Source organism: Malaya genurostris, chromosome 3 (assembly GCF_030247185.1).
Source record: "Malaya genurostris strain Urasoe2022 chromosome 3, Malgen_1.1, whole genome shotgun sequence".
NCBI lineage: Eukaryota > Metazoa > Arthropoda > Insecta > Diptera > Culicidae > Malaya > Malaya genurostris.
Genome location: NC_080572.1, coordinates 159,258,984 through 159,284,652, shown reverse-complemented (window position 1 = coordinate 159,284,652; position 25,669 = coordinate 159,258,984). Strand labels below are relative to the sequence as shown.

Genomic DNA, 25,669 nt, shown 5'->3' with positions numbered 1-25,669 from the left:
CCTAATGATCAGAGGAAAAGATGTAAACTCGATTTGTTCATACATAAATGAGAATATGCATTTTCACGATTGTGTTACAGCATTGAAAAAAATGGTGATCCTCTTTTCGATACCTTTTTGCCTTTCTCATGCAGAAAGGATATGCAATCACTGTGAATACCGACTTTTTAACCGAGGCCCGGCAGTCCGTGTTGAACGAACGTTCGCACCGCACGCATATAGCTCTTGGCTCCTGGAATTTTTTTCTGGCTACGTAGAGTTTCATTGATTCAAGGCTTTCAGCCTTTTTCAAGGCTACCCGAATCACTAACAGTCTTTTTCAAAACTAACAATTAGTCAGCCTTTCTCAAGGCTATACAAAGAGTGATATTCTAATATAATCAGTCTTTTTCAAGACTAATAAATAAATCAGCCCCTTTTAAGGCTAGCCATCCAAAGAATTATTCTTCGGACTAATCAGTCTTTATTAAGACTACCATAAAATCAGTCTTTATCAAGACTCAACAAAACTAGCAGTCTATTCGAATTTAATTTCAAATTTCATTCATTTCAAAAATGCCTGCGTCCAACCGGAAAGGCAACAAGCCTAAGGCTAAAAAGAATTCAATACGGAATAAATCACAATCCGTTATTCAAAATTTTTCTAATAACATTCACGATCTTATAGAATCTGAATGTAAAAATAAAAGAAAACGGATGGACTTCCCTTCCGTTGATTCTATGCCGCCTAACAATCTTTACGAGATTCTCCCTGAATCCGATTGTAGCGACATAGAAGAAAATTCTTCTAAAATTCCCAAAATGGACGCTTGCCAATCCAGTGACGGTGATGATTACCGACTTCAAAGAATTCCATACTGAGCTTTCTAGTGAAAGTTTCATTTCAAATCGGACGAAGAGGAGAATGTCGAGTCTTGGTTGATGGATTGGAAGATTACGATAGTCTTATCCGATATTTGTCCGAGAAACTTCATAAATTTTATTCATATGATATAAAATCAGACAGACCCTTCAAGACTGTCTTGAAAGGCTTATCAAATGATCAAAGTACTGATAAAATTAAAAATGAACTAAAAGAATTGCTTGGTTTTGCCCCTTCCCAAGTAATACTTATGAAAAAAGAGCGAATGGTACTTCTAAACCACGCTCTGGAATTTCCCATGTACTTTGTCTAAAACACTTCAATCGAAGTGATGTGAACAATTTGAAAACTTTAGAAAAAGTACGTTTCATTTCTCACATTAAAATTTATTAGGAACATTATAAACGGCATAATGGTATTGCAAACTTAACGCAATGTCGTTGCCAAGGCTTCGGCCATGGAACCAAAAAATGTCATATTGATATACGGTGTTTGAATTATGGTAAATCGCATTCGAAAGACGTTTGTCCAATGAATGAAACCACTGATACATTTTCATGGTCAAATTGCGACGGAAATCATAAATACAATTATTTGAAACGTCCTGTCAGGGAAAAAAATTTAAACACTCGTTCGCTTAGACAACAAGTCAAATCAACGACCTTAAATTTACAGAACATACCTGAAAATCAAAAAAACGTTACAAATGCCACGCCTAATTCTTCTAAAGCAATTTTTTTCCGAATTTAAAACAAAGCAAGTACGCCTTCCAATTCGACTTCTAATGAAAACAATTTATTAATAGGTAGATCGGCAAAGTCATTTTCTTCTAATAGCAGTTACACTAGCGTAACAGGTAGACATCTACCTACCAATGTTCCTTCAATGCTATTCGCTTCTTTAAACGAAGTCGATTTAGGCAATATAACGGAAAATAAAATGATCTACCTACAAGATCAACTTTTTCAAATGATCATCCGAATGAATTCGTCTTCATCACTTTTTGAAGCATTTCAAGTGGCTTGGCAATTTGCAAATAATATTATAATGAATTTAAAATTTAACAGTAATGTTAAATAATTATTTGAATATTTTAAATTGGAATGCTCGATCATTAAAATCGAGTGAAGTTGAATTTTATAATTTTTCTCAAAGTTCACAAAACTCATACTGCCATTGTGACAGAAACATTTCTTAAACCAAATGTCAAATTGAAAAGCAATCCACATTATGTGGTTCATCGATTTGACAGGTTTACTAGAAGGGGTGGTGGAGTTGCAATTTTTGTCTAACGATAAATTAAACATCGAATTTTACCTTCTTTCAATACTAAAGTTATTGAAAGCTTGGGAATCGAAGTTGAAACCATTCATGGAATTTATTTCATCGCTGGAGCATATTTGCAATTTCAATGCACCGGTGAACAATTAAATTTCTTTAAAGGCGATTTACAAAAACTCACAAGATATCGACCGAATTTTTTTGTAATAAGGGACTTAAATGCAAAGCATGTCCTGTGGCAAAATAACATTAATGGTAACATACTTCATAATCAACTCTCAGCTGGTTACTTCACAGTTCTTCATCCCAGTAATCCGACTTGCTTCTCTTCCGTGAAAAATCCTTTACAATTGATCTGGTTCTAACAGATCAATGTCACATTTGTAGTGAACCGATTACACATGCTGACTTTGACTCAGATAATCTTCCTGTAACAGTCAGACTTTCCAAAAAAAACTATAATTAATCTAGTTAGTTCTATATTCAACTACCATAGAGCCAATCATTTTGAATACAGATTTCACATTGAAAATCATGTGGATCATGAAATTATTCTAGAAAATTCTGCGGCATCGACACAGCAATAGATAATTTGAATCATTATATTATCGAAGCTAGAAATCTTTCAGTTCCCAAAGCTCAAACTAAATTAAATTCTCCTATCATCGATGACAATCTTCAACTGCTCATTCGGTTGAAGAATGTTCGTCGACGACAATATCAACGCTCTCGTGATCCTGCTATGAAAAACATAGTTAAGGATTTACAAAAAGAAATTAAACATAGATTTACTCTTTTGCGAAATAAAAATTTCGCTGACGAAGTTGAACAAATTAAACCTTATTCTAATCCTTTCTGGTTCTTAAGAAACCTTAGAAACCAATTCCTGCTCTTAAGGAAGAAAATCCAATACTTCTTACAAATTGCGAAAAGGTTCAAAAACTTGCTCGGCAGTTCGAGAGTGTCCACAATTTTAATTTGAACGTTGTGAGTCCTATTGAAAATGAAGTCAAACTGAAATATTGTCATATTTCAACTCAAGTGTTATTACAAGATGACATTATTGAGACGAATTTTGATGAAATTAAGTCAATTATTAGGAAACTCAAAAACTTGGTAATGATGGAATCTTTAATATTCTTATTAAAAATCTTCCCGATGTCGCCTTGAGACTCTTGGTTAAAATTTTCAATAAGTGTTTTTCATTAGCTTACTTCCCAAAAAGATGGAAAAACGCTAAAGTAATTCCTATCCTCAAACATGATAAAACCCAGCAGCAACATCAAGTTATCGACCAATTAGTTTACTTTCTTCTATCAGTCAACTTTAAAAAAAAATCTTGTTGAGAATGATGTCTCATATAAATGAGAAGTCAATTTTTTTACCAGAGCAGTTTGTATTTCTTCATGAACATTCAACTACTCATCAACTTGTCAGAGTAACGAACATGATAAAAGCAAAAAAATCTTCTGGGTTATCCACTGGAATTATTCTTCTAGACATAGAAAAAGCATTCGACAGAGTTTGGTACAAAGGTTTAATAACAAAAATGTCTGATTTCCAGTTTCCTATTTATTTGATCAAAATGCTTCAAAACTATTTAACTGATCGTACTCTTCAGGTTAGCTATCAGAATTGTTATTCTGAATTGCTACTCTTTACGGTACGAGCAGGTGTTCCGCAGGGTTCGAGCGTAGCTCCAATCTTGTATAATATTTTCACTTCTGATCTTTAAATCTACCCGTTGGTTGTCAGAAATCGCTATTCTGTGACGACCAGAGATGCCATTTATACAGATTTATCTGTATTAGACATATTTTTACATACGCACACAGAATACAGATTTGATACAGATTTCCTAAATTTAATACGAATCTCCTAAGAAGCAAAATAAAAAAGCAAAGTCTTGGTCTCATTGAATCTACCATTCTACAGCCATAATGTGTTGGAATAACATCTTTTAACATCATTGTGTTGTTGAAATTTAATTTAGTTAGTGAATACAAATAAATACAGATTTTTTGTAGAGAGTAATACAGATTTCCTATGAAAATATCTGGCATCTCTGGTGACGACACAAGTCTGTTAGACACAGGTAGAAATCTAAGAGTGATCTGCTGTCGCCTTAAATTGAAAAAATGAAGCTTAAATATTTTCAGAGTCGCCCAAACAACTTGTGAGATGTTTGTTTTAGCAACCTGGGGTCGCTCTAGATCGGATTCCAATGGCGTAGTTTTCGCTCTTCTCGGGTCGCACCACGAGTTTGATTATTTTATTCCGTTTTTTATGAGTTGTTGTTTAGGGCGCGTACCACGTGTTCGTTTTACTCGGAGTCAGAGTCGCCCGCGTGTTGGTTCAAAGTCTTGCAGTCACATATCGTACTATTAAATTTCATCTGTATCCGACTTACGGGGTAAAATATGCAAAATCCGAGTTACGGGGTAAAATGTGCAAAATGAGCTAAAAAAGTGCACTTTATTTTCTCAGAACCTGCTAATATAACTTTCACAAGCTTAGGTTCAAATGAAATATCCTTCAACCCTATATAACACTACCGAATTTCATCAGGATACGATTTCCTGTTCAGGAACTCTAGGCTGATAAATATAAAAATTCCATTTTCAGGAGCATGTTTTTATACATGACACGTAAAAATCAAACCAATACATTCAAATAGCCGTATATATTCAATTAGACAGGTATGGTTAGTTAATGACCAAATACGTTGACTTTGAGAATACCGGAACACCGTTCCGGGTTCCGGAAGTATCGGAAAAATGCTCGTGTGCTCCAAACCGGAGATCACCCCAATTTCTCAGAAATGGCTGTTCGCAAACTTAGATTCAAAGGAAAAGTATTATGTTTCCATAAGTTAATATAGAATTTTATCCAGATACAGCTTCCGAAAATACACGGTTGTGGGTACAAAATTGCAATTATAAAACCGATACACTGAGGAAGGATGTAAATAACATCCCGAAATACCTATCTGTATTATAACGTTTGATTCACTTTTGTGAAAATAGTGACTTTGTGAGAGTGTAATGACGTGACAGTAGAAATCAACGGTACAACAACAGTACTATTAGAAACTTTTTTTGTCCTATTCAGTATTCAAAGAAAAGTTTTTTATAGAATCTCCTAATAATATTGATGTAAACATGAGGTTATTACTGGAGTAGTAAGGAAAATGTTTGTAATTTTTACTTGGTTGATTTTTATTTGCTCTAACCTCTCCGTTTCTTTCATAAAAATGCTTTGTATATTGCAAAGTTCAAAGATCTGTAATTTTTTGCGTCCCCCCAATATTTTATGGAACTTGCCGCCCCTGCTTAGGTGTATTATTGCAATACGGATACGAATTTTAAACTACTTTTGCAGTATTCATTAGTTCATACCAACAAACTTGTAAAACTAATACAGTGATGATGAATTGTTACATCTTAGTGAAAGTGCAATGATGTGACTTTGGACAATAGAATTTAATGGTGGCAAAAAAATGAAACTGGTTCTTAATGAAAATATCCAAGCACGAATGATTTAAAATTACCTCTAATATAGCACGGTAAGTTTTTGGAAAATTATTCATGTAGACGATCATCAATGGTTTTTTACGTGATATCCGAAAGACAAAATTACACCATTCATAAAAGTAAGCAATGACAGTCGTGATAAATGCACTGAAGCTGATGAATAGCTTTGAGTACATATTTCTAATACACTAACTTGTTTAACATGCACTCGACATGAAATAGAAGAACATATAAATGGTGATTTTTAAGAGGTATAGAATTTGGTTTAAAAATTACAAAAAAAAACAAGAAAATTGACAAAACAGTGATTTTTTTGGGATACATTGGTAGCTCTTTCAATATTTCTGGTTGGTCTTCACTCCAGATGCGGCGATTTTGCTTCTTGTATTCATTCAACCAGGAAAGAGATTCGTCGCTGAACACAAATTTTCGAGTGGATTTGCCTCCAACTTTGCGAACGCTTATTTATGATTAAAATATAGACCAAACGACGATTCACAATTAAATTATAGACCAAACTGAACAAGTTTGACAATGACACAAGCCACGATTCACGCGGGATCTGTCAAAAACAATGTTGCCAAAAAAATACCAGCAAAAAATCACCCTTTAGTTGCGGAACTGTGAATTACGTTGTTACGATTTTGTATATTTTTATCACTGCAAAGCGCTTATATATCGTTAAGGATCACAAAGTCAATTCTCACCGCTGGTTCACCTGACAAAATCAGTTTGTTTTTTTTTACCTGAAGAACAACACTAGAATTTGAAAAAAAAATTTGCTGCGAATCCATAGGTAATTCCAACACTTTTTATGGCTATATGTGAGTAAAAAGGAATAAGACAGTGTTTAAGCTTTATCAAATTATATAAGACAAATCAATTAGTAAAAGTAATACATTTGGAGGGTTAGGCACTTAAGTTCTTTGATAGTTCTGCAGTGTGAATGTGATTTAAATTCATTCCAGGCTACTCTAGCCGAGTATAGGGGTTACAAGGTTTCCATACTTCCCATATTCGACTAGGTGTCCAAATAAACACTAGTAACGCTGTAGGAACTATCGAAATGATAGATTCCGTTTTATCGATAGGATAGCTAGTAATCCAAGCGACAGATTCCTTCACGGTAACCAATTTGCAACGAAAGGTACGAATATCTTCTATTGCAAGCCCACCAGAGAATTAGACACTTGTGCAGGAAATGTGCTTCACCCGGTCACCAGGCAATCATTGGATCGTGCGTTTGTATCGTATCGGTGTTTTGTCATCCTACAAACTTCTTCTATGTTTAAAGTGGTACGAACGATTATTACTTCAATTATCTTGAAATGATCGAAATGTTCGGTCTACTTACACAAACTTGTCTGATTTGCGCTAATTGTTTATATCTTTGTCGATGCTACGCATGAGAATGTATCAAAAATTAAAAACATGCACTCAATCTCAATCTTGAAAGTAGAAATTTTTTTTTTGCATCTGCGTAGTCGAATATGAATGATGATTGGTGAGTGAGTGGATCGTTAGTATGGAACTAAGTGAAAGTTACGAATGTCTGAGAAAGTACCAAGCATTCTGCAACGCAATCTAAGAAAGAAACCAAACTACTAGGTGTGCAGATTTTGGATGATGTTGACCACACCGTTTGCGGTTCCCAAAGGTAGCAACGAGGACATGATTCGGTCATCATATGGTCAAATTACTGCAAAAGAGATAATAAGTAAGGTATACTGATATATACTGTTTAAAAGCGCTGTATTGCACTTTGGTCCGATCTACTCTCGAGTACGCTGCCGTTGTTTGGGCACCGTACTATCAAAACGGCATCCAGCGTATTTAATCTATCCAACGCAACTTCGTTCGCTTTGCACTTCGTCGTCTTCCTTGGAACGACCCTCATAACCTTCCCAGCTACCAGGACCGTTGTAAGCTAATTGATCTTGACCTGCTATCCGTTCGCCGTGATGTCTCGAAAGCAGTTTTTGTTTCTGATTTAATATTATCACGAATTGATTGTCCAGATCTGTTACAAAAATTAAATTTCAACATCCATCAACGCAGTCTTCGATACCAGCCATTTCTGAGGTTACCTCGTGCTAGAACAAATTATGCATATAACGAACCTTTCCTCAGCATGTGTCGCCTTTTCAATCGCTGTTCTGATGTTTTCGATTTCCACTTGTCGCGTACTACTGCAAAAAAACGTTTCCGGAATACTCTCTCTAGTTAGCTTTAATTCTATCTACGATCTCAGAGACAGGCACAGTTAGAGTTTTCATGTTACTGTATTTATTTATTTATTTTTTTTAATTTGTTATGTTGAGATAAAGATTAGTGATAGTTGTATTTTTAAGCCAAAAAATGTATCTGTTGGATATTTTTAATCTGTAGATGCAAAAGACGAGAAGGTTTTATGACTGTTGGAGAAAGAGGTTTAAAGAACCTCAGCTCCAGCGGGCTTTTCCCGGCTCCAAACAAATAAACAAATAATTCTGACAAAAAAAAGGTTAGGTAGTATACCGATAGCGAAATATCTGCCGGCATAAATTCAAAGAAAACATTCATTAAACTATTTTTTGAACTTAAGTGTCCTGATTAATTTAATATATCATTTGTATATATTAATATAGAATCATTGTGTGCTCCCCTTAGAACTCACTTGAAAAAATACAATCAACCCCTGAAAGTATGCTTTTTTAAAAATATGCCACTTTTCGTGAAATAAAACTTTAACGATTAAACTATTCTAACATTGGTTAATTTCTTGGTGCTGTCACCATTTTGGTCAATGTGTAGAATATGTTCTATCATAAAGTGGAATCAGATATTCAAAATTTTGAGTAAACTAATCGTTACGAACTAAAACAAAAAATAATATGCTTACAATGTGAGTATATTCTACGACCAAATTATATTGGTTTGCAGCATGCAATATATAATAATTCATTTTATTTTATGCGTGAACGCCTAATGTCGCAAATTAAAAAAAAAAGATTTTGCAAGAATATGGGTAAATAAAAAAAATATAGTCTTTTTGTCATCGTTCTTGGAGCTCGATTTACTTCAAACATAATTTTTCATAGGAAAATAAAACAAAATCATACCTATTCGAATTCAATGTTGTATTGCTTCCCATGGCTCATATTGCTAACCACGAATAATGTAACATAGTAACATAGAAGAATCTGTCCGACCAATGTATGCATTAGTAACGTCGTCATAGGATCTCAATACAATATGGGAATATATTTGGTAAACTGTGACCCGCGTTATTTATGACTCTAATTGAAAGAGCGCATTTATGATTAAATTTTTAATTGGAACTTTTTTTCAAGCTTGAGTTTCATAAAAAAAGTCGGAGGACTTTACGTCTCAGAAATAATATAGTAATATTAGGGTATTTTTTGTGGTTGCGGTACGGGACTTGTTATTATAATTTTACCATTCGTTTCGAATAATATCACACTCTTTTTGTAAACCTTGTTCATGAACTAGCTCACCTAACAGTTTGGAATTCATTTATTTATTGATTTTGACGATATTACCTTCGTCGCAAATGAATTACAAAAAATTGCTTTGTGACATGGACCGTTGTGTTCGCCATTTTTCAAATACTACAATAAATTTTATTTCGATCACTACGTCCACTGCTTCCAGAACTAAAAATCGGAGAATATTGACAAATTGGAATCGTTTTGGAACCAATTTGAAAGATTTCGTCCCTGTTTTTACTACATCACTTATATGGCGGTTTGTAACTTTTTACACTCAACTCCTTCTGTTTCCAGAGCCGGAAATCGAATGCTTCCAGAAACGGACATCAGAAACATAAATACTAAAAGCTATTATGTATGGCCATTAACGAACAAGTTCTGCAAACTAAAAGAAAAAAATAGAAATGAAAATAAATATTTGCGGAACTGGATTTTGTTATGAACCGTGAATTTGAATTTTTTAAATTTAATTTTGTGAAAATCTTCTCTGAGAAAACTAAGTGACATTATTTCCTTTCAACACGTATCACTACAATTCTGGAATCGTAGGTCGAATCCGGATAAAGCTCAGAAATGTTCGATGGGGTAGTAAGACCTTTAATTTGAATCAAAGTAGTAACGTCATTTGTGTGTTACCGATGACTAGGTAAACCTTCTAGGTCCATATTTCACGATTCTTCTGGGCAATGTGAAAATGTATTTATTTCAATAAATTGAAAAGGAAAAAGGAGTTTCGTGATTTTTTTTTTGTAATATGTGTAAAATTGTAGATTGTAGCCCAAAACGCTTTTTGCCTTTCGCATATAGAGAGGCTATGCGATCGCTGTGAAAACCGACTTTACAACCTAGGCCCGGAGGGCCGAGTGTCATATACCATTCGACTCAGTTCGTCGAGATCACAAAATGTGTGTGTGTGTGTGTGTGTGTGTGTGTGTGTGTGTGTGTGTGTGTGTGTGTGTGTGTGTGTGTGTGTGTGTGTGTGTGTGTGTGTGTGTGTGTGTGTGTGTGTGTGTACGTGCTCAATGTTCTCAGAGATGGCTGAACCGATTTTCACAAACTTAGATTCAAATCAAAGATGGCCTTATACAATTTTCTTAAATTTCATTTGGATTCGTCTTTTGGTTCCGGAATAACAAGGAAATATGCTCTACTAGTCCTCGGTTTTCGCTTCCGAAAGCACCAATAATAGTGAAGAAAATTTCCAAAAACGAAGATCACTTCGATTTTTCACTAAATGTTAAACCGATTTTCACGAATCATGATTAAAATTAAAGCTCTAATTGTCTCTAAACATACTGTGCAATTTCATTCAGATCCAACTTCCGGTTCTGAAATTATAGGGCGATGAGTGTCAAAATATTCAAATCGCCATTCAAAATGACGATGCAAAACTGGTACGCGTCGATACGTGTGGATTTGCTCCGTTTGCAGTGTGCTTTGTGCAATTTCGTATAGCGTGCAGGGTTGCCACATTAAAATTGATATTTTTCAGGTGAAATGTAAATTTCAAATTCTCTTATTCAATTTGTATCTACTTGTTAGTGTTATTACAAAATCATGATAACGATGCTTTTCTATAAAAGTACACTTATTGCCTTTCTGATATAAAAAGTTCATGCAATCACTTGAAAAATTGACTAGTGAAAATCAAAATAAATGTTTCGACCAAATTTTTAACTATACGTATCAAACAACACATTGAAATTAGACTTTTTTGAGAGCAACACTTAAACAACGCATCGTATTCCTAGTGATGCCAACTCCTCCCCCTGTAGTAATTTGTGGTGACTATGGTATTACAAAAACTAACGAAACGACTATGTTGGTCTTATTTCTATTGCTAAAATTTACTTTTCTATCACTAGAGCTGATGTGTGAACGAATGATTTTTTACAAAATGTTTAATGTTTAGTGTAATTTTTATTGTTTTTTTCTGAAAAAATCAATATTCAAATATAAATAAAAAATGATAACCCCTAAAATCATTTTTTAAGAATGATTTATTCATTTCCAAAATAAACAATAAAAATAACGTTTAGCAGAGGAAGTATGGTGATTAGTTACTGTTCATTAGTCTATGTGGTAACATACAACTGTGTTTTAATAATTGTTTTCAAAATTTTCATCAAAAATGTAATCGAAATTAAGACACCTAAAAACGTTTATACTTTATGACGATCAGTTTTGCCTTTATCTATAGAAAAGTAATAAAATTGCTGGAATAACCGATTTTCAACGTAACGAAAAGAACGTGTTATTTTAACGAACAATGTTCTCAGACAGGGTTGAACCGATTGTAATAAGCCTAGGTTCGTTTGAATGTTACTATTGATCCATTGATCAAGTTCGAAGATCAATTGACTGTCACTTCTGGTTCCTGAGATATAAATGACGTTACCGAATAACCGCAAATGGTTCATCGGCAAAATTTATGTCGAAGATGGTTCAACGAATTTCGATAAACACTTATTTAAAAGCTACAATGTCATTGATTAAGTTTAGAATAGTTATGGCGGACATATCCGGTTCGGAAAATGTGTTATTATATGTGACGTAACCGACAAATTCCAGTGTTTTCAATGCGCCAAAATGCATCGGAGATGCATGAATCGATTTAGAAAGAGTTAGATTCGTTTGTAAGCTAATATTAGGTTATTTGAGAGCTTACAATACTAATGGTCGAGTATAGAATCTTATAAATGTTTAAATAAGACTATTGAAATAGCAAGAGAAAGGCATTATCACATCCCTAAGTGGATAAAGTTTTTTTTTATTTCAGCGGTAATCAACCCGATGAACTGAATATAATGATGAAATTGCAATGCAATACAATCATTGTTCCAAAATCAGTTTAATGATTTTAAAGGATTCCGCACACTGTTGCTTTTACCGGGATACTTCTTTCCATGTCGAGATATTTATCTGTTATGAGATATTCTATGAAATGTAGGAATTTGTTATGCTTTTGCGACGTATGAATGGTTGGGGTATGAAAGGTGAAGATTTTGTATACACGTCGTCACCTACTCTGATTTTCTCTTGCACATACCTCGCGTGTATATGTATCAGACGTTTCTCTTTTCTATTTCGTTTTTATCGGTTTTTGGCACAGTGGTAAGGACCGAATCATAATCGTCATCATCATCATCATCATCATCATCATCATCATCATGAACGGCACTCTACACAAGGCTGTTTCGTAATATTTCTCTTTTATTATTATTTTTATTGTGCATTTCTTTTTACCACGCTTTTCACGTTAATGAAAACATTCGCCGGTTCACATAGCAGTCATAGTACAGCGACCCTCCGCCGTCAGACATACCTACCCAAATCATACATATAGTAAGCCGGCAAAAGTGATGACGACTTTGCGCCACTTGACCTGAAGACTCACTTTTGTACTCCGTTTTGATTCACATATCCGCTTCCTACGCGCATGTGGCCACGTGGACTTTTAAGGTGTTATTTCTGATAGTAGTTTTACTGTAATTTTAATGTTAGAATTGTTGGAGTGGGGTCATTAACTGTTAGCAATATTCAAATATTTTCGTGCATATCAGGGCCTGTTATCGTAAAACAAAATTCAAAAACTGGTAAATATATCCTTTAGTTGTTTACAATAGCTTGGTTATCGGATTGTAGAACGAATTTGATCTGTTCTAAATTATGAACTAGGATATTAACTTTTCAAGACTATTGGAAACTTTAATTTCAAAACATCAATCGTGGAACTACTAATAGGTATATCCGATTACGCAGTTTGTTAAAATCATATTACCTATCGCAAACCATATAGTATAAAACTTTGTATCATTGAATGGCTTATAATATTTATTTCCTTTATCATACGAATGTGCAAAAAATAGGTTTAAATCTATTGATCACCATTCACCATCACCATTGGACTGCGAAAAGAAATTGCTCAAATAGTTTCACTCAATCTCACTTTTTGTCATTTCGCTGTTATGTGCACCCCTGTGTTGTTCTCTCTCTCCATTTCTCTGCAGCGTATGTATATATATATATATAAATATATATTTTTTTATAATTTTTTTTGTGCAGATTTGTTTATGTCTTAGTCGAAGCATTCCATTTATCATAATATTAGTTTAAATTAAATACGTTTGAATAAAAAAAGCTTGACTTTTTTTTTCCTCTGGAGCACATATACACTTTTAATGTAACTAGCTAGTATGAAAAAAGTTGTATACTCAACGCAAAATCGATAATTACTACAACCAACCATCAACCATTTTGTTCTTCCTCTACATAAATGTTTATACATAATACAGCATAGTCTAGTACTGCTCGCTCGTCGATGTTTTTTTTCAGGAGTGCGGACAAGCGAGCGAGTAAGTGAACTGATGGATCAAGGGTCGGATGTGGAGTGGGTTAACTGAGCACAGAGTAGAAGAATAGCAACATCAAAAGCAGCAGCAGCAGCAAGTGGAGGCAAATACATTATATATGGGGTATGCCTCAATTCGAAAGGGAGGTTATTGATTTGGCTCATCTTATGCTGTTCGAAATAATATATGGGTAGGTACCCCTCCACCATTCCATCACAACCACCTGGTTCCTGGTCAAATATAGATGTATATCAATCTATGTACTATACATCACGTCACTGTCAGGCAGTCAGCTCTCGATCAAGAGCAGACCCGGCTCTCTAAGTAAGGTGTAGTGGCTTCGTAAGATATTATACATAACACCAGCTCTGAATTCAACTCCTCGCTCTGAATTCATCAGTCTGTACGAGGGGGAAAATCAAATTCACTACCTTTGATAGGGTGGTTCAAATGGGGTGACATTTTTACCTTTGTACTGATTTCTTTCTGTAATAAGTGTTTCGCGGAAATCATCTAACAGTGAGAATTTCGGAATATATCAACTATGGGGCACATCAATTAACTATTCGTAATCATAAATTACCGATCGTCTTGTGGTCGTACTGGCTCAATATTGTGAAAAAAATTACTCGTGTTACTTCACATATCCATTTATAAACATAGTGTTAATATTATCTGTATTGTATTAATGTATTTGACTCTTTAGGAAAGTACAAATGGAACTGTAGTCCTTGATATTATTTAGTCTAAAGTTTATGTCTCAGGTCAAAATCTATCTACCAGGTTCATCAGATTTCATATATATTTGATAACCAAAAATCACGGCAATACTTTGAAAGTACAAATTTATTTCAGATAGATTTAGGGTAAGGGCTCCCTATTTCATCTCATTTGTAAGGACGTCGCCTCAAAACCCCGATTTAGCCACTAAAATCACAATAACTATTTCATATTACTGCTTCATTCGCCTTGCTCCACGTTGAGAATTGATTCACATTTCTTGAAAATTTAACTAATATCCATAAAAAAGCAAAAAACACTTATGAAATGTTCACTACTCTGCTCCTAATTCCATCTCAATGGATTTTTATCCATCTTATCGTTGATCCTTTATTCATCCTATAAATTAGCAATGGCGACAGCAATCAAAACAAAATATTCCACTATTACACTCTCAGGTTCAAAATGTCAGAATTCTTCTTAAAAACGGCCTAATGCTAACTATGTTATGAGACAGCACACGATATTTTTAGAGCCAGTTTGAAATCATTTCAACGTTTAAAAATTTTTCGGTCGTTTCCGTTACCTTTCGCTTTGAATTTAAAACTTTATTGTAAAGTTCATTTGGTGAACTTTAAACAACAACCCAAATGTAATTGTTACTATTCATTCATTAGCCCTTCCTAAAACAAAGTGTAGAGCCAGAGATGCCATTTATACAGATTTATTTGTTTTGTATAGATTTTTGCGTTCGCATACTGATTGAAATCAAAGTGCAGATTTTATACAGATTTCCTAAATTGAATATTCTCGTGAGCAGGGCAATGACTTACGGAGATATAAAGAACTATCTGTTAACATCATTTCATTAGTGAAAACAGATAGCAGATATAGAGTTTCTATGCAACGTAATACATATTTTCTATGAAATTATCTGGCATCTCTGTGCACAGCCGATGAAACACACACACTTCACAGCGTTATGTTGACGTATAGCGGAATGAAACCAGTGCAACTAGATTTCCCACAATGGTTATTTCATTAGTATTTAACACGCTCTTTCTGGTAATATTCGAAGCCAAAACAGTTTTATTGAAATATTAATATCAATAATCTAATTAAACTAATGACACGGATACCAAAAACATACTTTTTGATAATAATTTGAAGAAGAAAAACAATTTATTTTTTGTAACAAGATGAGATAACTTGGCAACTTTGCGAAACCAAATGAGATGAAAACAAAGCGCAATCAAGTGAACTAAGTGAAAAGTTTTCATCTCATATTTTTGAAGACTTTTATTGTTTGTCGGGTAATTTTTTACGTTTTAAATCGTTAATTAAACAAGTGGCAAGTGAACATTATTAATTATGAAGCCATCCAGCATTCAATGGTAGTGTAATTGTACGAAATAGTGATCATGTTTTGAGACGAATCGATTAGTAGATTTTTAGAAACATGACGAACTGTAAACCTTGAGACGAAAATGTGTCCTAAATTGAAAAGTGAGTTCATTTTAAATGAAAAAAACGATAACCGAAGAACTAAAACCCATTTCTTTCAATGGGAAAGTGTGACAATAGCATTTATAATCATTTTAAAACATTTCACAGTTTGGTTCAGGTAGGTTGTAAAATATTATTCGTGTTCAATATAATGAGGTGAAGGGATGAGATGGAAATAGGAGCTCAGATGAATTAGGGAGCCCTTACCCTATGTGAAATCGATACGAATTGGTTTTCTACACATATGTGTACACACAACTTCAAACGATTTTATAAAATGAATGAACACAATGTAGCTTGATGCTGGCTCGGTGAATGCTAGTAGCAATTTAAAAGTTCAATCATCAGTATATTTGCTCATCACATTGCCACCCTAATACTTATCGAACCAGACCGAGATTGGGAGTTAGCAAGAAAAAGGGTATGTAGGATGGCGGTTGGATGGCTTGAAGGTGGATGAGAATTCGGCATAAAAAAGTCGGAAAAAAAGAAATCGGATGTAAATGACTCTGTTCGTATTTGTGAGTGTGTAAACCAAAAATTGTCTGGTGTATGGGAGATTTTTTTTTCGTATTCAGAAATAAAACATAATGATAATTTTCGGCAAAAAAAATATTCCCAACTTTTCTCTTGTTCTTTTTTTATTCGCTCACTCTCTCCAATTTGTGTTTGCATTGCACTATGCAAAAATCGATAAAAAATATAATTGAATTAAACTTATTTGTGACTGACGGCAGCCACAGGATCACGGAATGAACATTTATTGTAAACAAAAGCAAATATAAAAATTGCATAAAACCATTTGAAACGTTCTGGCTACGTAATCACTAGTGTATAATCTTCTTCAGTGGAAAACGAAAAAAAAATCAATACATAATGTCAGCTTTGAAACATGACTTTCAAGGCCTGGCACCGAACGATTCCTTTTATGGAATTTGGTCTTTCTATTTCAAGACTTCGCAACCGATTCTTAGCGTACAGAAACATTATATGGCTAGCCAGGGCCAGGGCCGGAAGGGGGGAAATCTCCCCGGGCTCGGACTTTTTTTGGGGGCCCGGAAATTCGAAGATTTAAAAAATATTTCTTATTTCTCATAATCAAATCATATCTTGGGACCTTTTTTTTGTTCGATCAATCCTCCAAAATAGAATTATGTCGTTTGTTTTTGCTCATTTTTGCTCACTAAACGAAGGGGGCCCATATTCAAATCCCATCGGGCTTTGAATATTTTTTTCTCGGCGGCCCTGTGGCTAGCACTACAATCCTACTGACACTAAGAATCCTTCCAGGTCGGGACTCAAACATACGACAACTGGCTTGTAAGACCAGCGTCAAATGCATTGAACCGCCAACCCGGGATTTTGATTAATCTACTATTCTTAATTCAAATAGTTTTGCCTTTCTCATATCGAAAGGCTATGCAATCACTTGAAAAACCGACTAGTAAAAATTGGCATGTGTCATATACCATACGACTCAGTTCATCTTGCTGTGTGTGTGTGTGTGTGTGTGTGTGTGTGTGTGTGTGTGTGTGTGTGTGTGTGTGTGTGTGTGTGTGTATGTGTGTATGTGTGTATGTGTGTGTATGTGTGTGTGTGGGTATGTGTGTATGTGTGTGTATGTGTGTGTGTATGTGTCACATAATCTCACTAGGTTTGCTCGAAAATGGCTGAAACGATTTTCACAAACTTATATTCAAATGAAAGATCTGATGGTCCCATACTGAATTCCTGAATTTTATCCAGATCCGACTTCCGGTTCCGGAGTTATAGGGTAAAGTGTGTTAAATATTGTACACCGTCACTTGAACCGGCGAAACAAAAAATGTAAAAAAAAATCTAAACTGGTCTCAAAACTACACAAATCGATTGCCATTATCAGTAGGCAACTAAACAAACCGATTCCGGCTGTCCTGGTTATCGGTCTTCGGTTCCGGAAGCACTGGAAATAGTGGTCATATATTCCAAAATGGATCTCACTCACTTTTCTCAACGATGGTTTGACCGATTTCCACAAACATAGATTCAAATAAAAGGTCTTATGGTCCCATACGGAATTCCTGAATTTTATCCGGATCCGACTTCCGGTTCCGGAGTTATAGGGTAAAATGTGTTAAATATTGGACACCGTCAGTTGAACCGGCGAAACAAAAACCGTATTTTTTTTTAACTGGTCTCAAAACTACATGAATCGATAGCCATTATCAGTAGGCAACTAAACAAAACGATTTCAGCTATCGTTGTTCCCGGTCTCCGGTTTCGGAAGCGCCGGAATGCAAATGAAAGGTCTCACGGTTCCATAAGGAATTTCATCTGGATCCGACTTCCGGTTCAGAAGTTATAGGATATAGTGTGTTTAATATTGTACACAGTCACTCAAACTCAGGTCTTATGGTCCTACCAAAAATTACTGCATATTTTCGGAACAACAAAAATTTAAATCGTCGTTTGGAGTACGATGGCAAAATCGTATAAAATCTTCAAAATTTAAATAAAAACTAGTAGAGTTTGTACGCCATGTTAGTTGGTAGTCGTACGAACCGCCCAAGTAACAATTAAAACTTGTTATAGTTGACATGTTTCACAATTGATTCAGATAGTTTATTTTTGTTAGATATGTATCTAACTAAGTTGTCTAAACTGATTCAACACGTTGGATGGCCTAACCAGAGAACTGTTTCATTCTGCATGTTATACTAGTTAATGCACAAACAATCTCTTGGTTTCTTTCAAAAATCGAAGAGAAATTTTTTGAATAGAATACCACAATATTATGTATGAGAAAGGCTTCATTACACCACTAGGTGGATTAAAACAGGTTTTTTTATATACCTTCACTTCACTATGCACATAGTCTATTGATGCTATCACAAATTATTGCAGATGTATTTATTTGACATGTCTTTAATTGAGAAGCAATCATTAAATTGAAACTCCAGTTGTCTTAATAAAATAATGAAGAAGTTTAATGTATGAAAGGTAAACACAAACAAGAGTATCGTGTTCAAACGACGTGATCAATAACGTGACTACCTTCACCACAAATACACTGATTTCTCTCAGTAAGACAAAAACACGACGAAAACGTACAGTGGTTCCCAAACTTATTCGATCGATTGCCGATTTTTGACATATTATTATATATCATTGGATAATACAGTAAGGTTAGTGACTAAATGCCAAATCAGGGCAGAATAGCAAGGGAGCGTTACGGCTGCCTAACAATCGGATCCGGATTCTCTTACAATAAAATGAAAAAAAGGCGATGAACTGCTGTGTCCGATTTGTATTTAACTTGAATCATTATTCAAGTGTGACTCATCGACATCAAGAACTATTAGAATGCACATTTAAATCTTTTGGAAAAGTTGGATTCATAATGCTTTTACAGAGTACCGCAACAAACCGATCAGCTTTATATCTAAAATGCAAAATTGTTCCTTTGAGGTGTCCGCGTGGGAAAAATTTCATATTCCAAGATGCAGGACTGCTCATTATACCAAGTCTATGCTTGTGAGAAGCATTGCACACTGAAATCAATTGCCACAAGCGCTACAAATTATTCGTTCCAAGATAAGGTTAAAGAAAGCATGTTTAGAATTTTTTAGTTGAGTTAGTAGAGCAAGTTTATTAAATGTATGCTAATAATTATTTTTCTCAATTAAAAATCTGTCGCTTCATCTTTCCTCATACTTTCTTTGGGCATGAACTAACATAACCTTTTCAGTTCGTAAACAGTTATGTCAAGTTCTTTATTTTGCATCGTCGCACTAAATGATTAAAGTTTCTTTACCCTATAGGTTTGGAACCGGAAATCGGACTAGGATGAAACTAAACAGCAACCTATGAGACTATAGGAACTTTTATTTGAGCCTGTTTGTGGAAATCGATCAAATAATCTCTGAGAAAATTGAATGAGTCTCGTTTTAGAGTTTTTGACTACTATTTCCGGAAAGGGTGGCAAAAACTCGCTCATAAGATTCGATTTTTTCTATTATGGTAAAGATGAAACTCATCGCTGATCTAAACAAACACACTCACCTATACAGAGAACCGCTGACATCAGATTATGATGGTATTGATGATTTTCAGTTTTGATTTCATTGCATCTAACTCTCATTCCTAGTTTTAAAAAGTGAGTACTGAGTTTGGCATCACCGTACCGAGCCTGTGAATGTATGCTTAAACCACAGAGCTGCTAACACAACCCAGATTTTCGGTTTTGTTTTTGCGTACGAAAACAAAAGTCTAACCGTAGCGTGATGTATACCATAAAAGATTGAATTTCATGTCTTGAGCTAAACACAACTGAACCGAATGCGTTTTACAGCATACTAGAACATGTCTTGAGAATTTGATTGAAATGGCATCGATTCGAACGTTGGTCGCCCATGGCAACTCTGGTGGATAGACAGTGTCATAAGAATCTGATTCAATGTGTTGATGTACAAACACATCAAATCACAACTCACAAATCGTCTCTCAGCGGGTTCTAATATTTGACGCGAGCTCAGCGCTCATCTGCTGTTTTTTTGACACTACGATGTTGAGTCGATTTTTTCTCTACACAAATGGTTACCCAGTTACTCAACTCGCTCAGCGATGCTTCTGAAACCGATTTGCACGTGAGCTGAACTCGGTGATGATGAAGTACGGAGTTGATTATTGCCAGCCCTGATTTACGGTTCTTCTGGAACCGGGAACTTGGAACCAGTATAGCCGAAGTGAGTAACTAATATAGCCTACAAATTGAATCAGTTTTGAGCCAAATTTAGAAGAATTTTTCCTTCTTTTGCATCGTTGCTCAAAATAACGGTGTGTAATTTTAAACATACTTTACCCCATGAAAGTATGATGAAATTAAACAGCAACCTATGGGACTATAAATTTTTTTATTCGATGAGTGACATAATTTGACAAATGCTCACACACACACACACAAGTCAGTTTTTCAAGTGACATCATAAACTTTCTATATGAGAAAGGTAATAAGTGTACTTTTATAGAATAGCATCGCTAGCATGATTTTGTAACAACACTAATAACTAGGTATAAATTGAATAAATGATATGTGGCAACCCTTCACGCTATACGAAATTGAACAAAGCACGCTGCGAATGGAGCAAAGCCGCACGTCCCGACACGTACCAGTTTTGCATCGTTATTTGGAAAGACGCTTTGAATGTTTTGACACTCATCGCCCTATAATTTCGGAACCGGAAGTCGGATCCGGATGAAATTGCACAGTATATTTAAAGACAATTAAAGCTTTATTTGAAATTATGTGAATGCTGAGAAATCGAAGTGATCTTCGTTTTTGCTTTCGGAAGCTTTATATATTCACCAACTAACAGTCCGATCTGGATCAGCTTTTAATGGTCTTTTTAAACAATTTCAAGACTTTTTATTTGCTTCTTAGTTTTTGAAAATCGGAGAAATTGAGTGCGCATTTTTTCGTAAATTTGCCCATATTTCCTTGTAATTCCGGAACCGGAAGTCACATCCAAATGAGATTCAAGAAAATTGTAGGAGGCTATAAGACCTTTCATTTGAATCTAAGTTTGTGAACATCGGTTCAGCCATCTCTGAGAAACGTGTGAGACTATTTTTTTTTCCTCTTTTTGGTTCATATCACCCTGTAATTCCGGAACCGGATGTCGGATCGGAAAAAAATTAATAGCACCGTAAGACCTTCCATTTGAATCTGAGTTTGTGAAAATCGATTAAGTAATCTCTGAGAAAATTGAGTGATTTGTCACATACACACATACATATATATACACACAGAGAGATATTTTGTGATCTCGACGAACTGAGTCGAATGGTATATGACACTCGGCCCTCCGGGCCTTGGTTGTAAAGTGGGTTTCCACAGCGATTGCGTAGCCTCTCTATATAAGAAAGGCAAAACAAATACAAATACATACGTTCATCAGTCTGCGCAGTTTTGCACGAGTCGATGATGTATTTTCAGAGATATACATATTTAAGGGTGTCCAGATTTTGTCAAGAACAAAACTTAGTATTTTTGCTTTCTCATATAGAAAGGTTGTGTAATCACTGTGAAAACCGACTTTTGAACCGAGGCCCGCAGGGCCGAGTGTCATATACCATTCGACTCAGTTCGTCGAGTACGCAAAATGTTTAAGTGTGTATGTGTGTGTATGTGCGTATGTGTGTATGTAACGTTTTTTTGCACTAACTTTTCTCAGACATGGCTGAACCGTTTTCCACAAACTTAGACTCAAATGAAAGGTCTTGTGGTCTTATTCAAAATTCCTGAATATTTTTTGGATCCGACGGTTCCGGAGTTATGAAGTAAAATGTGCAAAAAAATGAAAATGTGTTCTAACTTTTCTCATCGATGGCGTGACCGATTTTCACAAACTTAGGTTCAAATGAAAGGTCCTGTGGTCCCATACGTAATTCCCGAATTTCATCCGGATCCGACCTACGGATCCGGAAATATTGGGTAAAGTGTTACCATTACTGAAAAGGGCGAAGAACCGTGAAAAGTTTTCTAAATCGATCTCAAATCTTCTCCAATTGATAGTTTTTATCAGTAGTCGGTCAAACAAACCAATTTCGGTTATTCTTTCAAGAATCGAAGGAAATTATTTTGAAGAATACCGCAGTTCTATATATGACAGTATGATTGATATGAGAAAGGCATCATTACACCACTAGATGGATTAAAACAGGCTTTTCATATAAAATCGTTAACCGGCAAACCCGAGAATTAGATGAAGTCTTAAAAAAGTATTTTGTCATCAGAAAATCAAATCGATTTGGTTACATATTAGAATAATGGAATAATGAATGATATGGCTGCAAAAAAGTGATACGGACTTTACTCTTTACGATTTGATGAACTCGAGAATATGGAGTGTAATGCTAGCTTCGAAAATGAAGTGTACCTCTAAAACTAATTAAACATTGGAACAAATATCTAGAGGTCTTGTAATACTAATGCTGTCGTTGCATTCAATGAACGTTCGCCAAATTTATGTTATCCTCCAGTTAATAAGCATTTTTCAAATAATGAAGAAATGGAATCATATGAAAATATATGGATATATTAATTATGTTATCAAAAATAATCCGCAAAAACCGTTCGTCTCTGATAATACTTCTACCGATACTATTATGTGGTATTAAATCATATGTTAGATATCAAATATAACAGTTCGGCTGAAAAGTTCGTGTCGTTTAATAGAAACACACATTTTTTTGCCAAAATTCGTTTTTATTATTCAACATAATTGCCATCAGAGGCGAAACAGCGATTATAGCGATCTTCCAACTTTTCGATACCATTTTTGTAGTACGATTTGTCCTTTGCCTCAAAATAGGCCTCAGTTTCAGCGATTACCTCTTCATTGCTTCTAAATTTTTTACCAGCGAGCATTCTCTTGAGGTCTGAGAACAGGAAAAAGTCACTGGGGGCCAAATCTGGAGAATACGGTGGATGAGGGAGTAATTCGAAGCCCAATTCGTTCAATTTCAGCATGGTTTTCATCGACTTGTGACACGGTGCATTGTCTTGATGAAACAAAACGCTCTAATAACGCTATATAATAGTCACTGTTGATGGTTTTTCCCTTTTCAAGGTAGTCTATGAAAATTATACCATGCGAATCTCAAAATACAGACGCCATAACCTTACCGGCCGATTGTTGAGTCTTTCCACGCTTTGGGTTCGGTTCATCGCGTGCAGTCAACTCAGCTGACTGTCGATTGGACTCCGGAGTGAAGTGATGGAGGCATGTTTCGTTCATTGTTATATATCGACGAAAAAAATCGGTTTTATTTCGATATAACAGCTCCAAACACTGCTCAGAATCATCAATTCGTTGCTGTTTTTGATCGATTGTGAGCTCTCGCAGCACCCATTTTGCACAAAGCTTTCTCATATCCAAATATTCGTGAATAATATGTCCAACACGTTCCTTTGATATCTTTAGGGTGTCAGCTATCTCGATAAACTTCACTTTACGGTCATTGAAAATCATTTTGTGGATTTTTTTCACGTTTTCATCGGCAACAGCCTCTTTTGGACGTCCACTACGTTCATCGTCTTCGGTGCTCATATGACCAGTACGACATTTTGCGAACCACTTACGAATTGTTGCTTCGCCCGGTGCAGAGTCTGGATAACACTCATCAAGCCATTTTTTGGTATCGGCGGCACTTTTTTTCATCAAAAAGTAGTGTTTCATCAAGACACGAAATTCCTTTTTTTCCATTTTTTTCACAATAACAAAAGTAGCTTCACTCAAAATGCAATATCTCACAAACTAATAATCAGCCAGCTGTCAAATTTATACACGTATCTTTTGAAGGTTGGTACTAACTGAAAATGGTATGGATTTAATTCTAGTGGCTCCCTCTCATAGAAACGATACGAACTTTTCAGCCGATCTGTTAGTTCTAATGAACATGAAACGACCCCTTTATCAAAATATAAGCAAATCTCTGACCCAGCGTATGTTATATCATACATAGCAGAATTTTGTTTGGAAAAGATTTGTTATTGTGATTTGGCGTGCCCTAACCTCTTCAACACAAAATGTGATGGAATGGATGATATCAGCTCACATGGTTGAAATTTGTGAAACCCTGGGTTATAATGGGCTAAATCATGACCCAATCGAGCAACCTCCTATTATTGAAACATTGGGTAAGAAAATAAACATTTCACATACCATAACATTCAGATTGGTAAAATGGTTTCCCCGGATTGAAGAAGGTCACGACTTCTATAAGAATGAGTCTAAAATGGCGGACAGCTAGATATAATCAATTAGTTTGAACAAATGATTCCAGATTTATTCAATGATCCAAAAAATCAGCTAAGCGTAAGATTTGTAAATTATTTCACTAAGTGCTTTGTGTAGGTGCTAAACTCCAACATCGTGATTGTAACGATTTATATGTGAAGCTTCTTGTTAAACTTAATTATCTCAATTTTCTTGGATACTTTACTGTAGAACATCATAAATTACTTGATGTTTACTTGACAAAATAATAATTGATAAATGAACAGAGATGCGATTTGTGTTTGAGATTATTGTGTTCAAAACATACCTGGAAGTAACTTATTGAAATATTTTCATAAGTGTGTTTTATAAGCGAGACAAAATTAATAACCTGTTATAATCCACCTAGTGGAGTGATGATGCCTTTCTTATATTACTAAATATTATTATGGATTTTTTTTTTTTAAATTGTTATTCAATAGAAACAGGAAAGTTAATTCGGACGTGAACTAGCAAAATCTACAAATCAAAACACCTTGTAGTTCCGGAATTAGAAAGAGGTATTCGTAACAAATTCTATAATTTCGTATGAAATCGTAAGACTTTTCATTTGAATCTAATTTTGTGTAAATCGGTTTAGACATCTATGAGAAAAGTGAGTGACCACTATTTCTGGTACTTCAGAAACCGCATTCCGTGAATCGGTATAGCCAAAATTGGTTCGTATGGTCAGCATTAAATATGGCTTACAAATTGGAACAGTTTTGAGCCTAATGAAAATATTTTTTCCCTATATTGCCTCTCTCTTCTCTGGGAAAAGTGAGAAAATAATTTGAAATTGAAATTTTTACAGTAATCACTCTGTAATTTCGAAATGTCGGATCAGTATAAAACTCAGGAAGTTTTGTGTGTTGTGTAATTTAAAAGTATTCACTGAGCATGATTAGGGTAGAGTTGCGCCATTAATTTGTAACCGAATTTGAAAATTTACTGTTGTTTAATTTTCGCGTTGCAATTGTTAGTTGACTTAATTGAATTTAGTGTACACATATGCAGTGTAAAAGCTAATAATGTTTGGTTTTATTTATTTCAAAAAATACTGAGAAACTCCTGTTTCAATTAACCTAGTGGTGTATTGAAGGTGTTATAAACATATATTTTACTT

At 34.9% G+C, this 25,669-nt stretch overlaps 1 protein-coding gene across 5 annotated transcripts in view; it reads left to right on the top strand.

Moving 5' to 3' along the window:
* The window catches only part of LOC131437398 (homeotic protein female sterile-like), a 145,053-nt gene that overhangs the window by 103,744 nt on the left and 15,640 nt on the right, over positions 1–25,669 (top strand). The window lies entirely within an intron of this gene.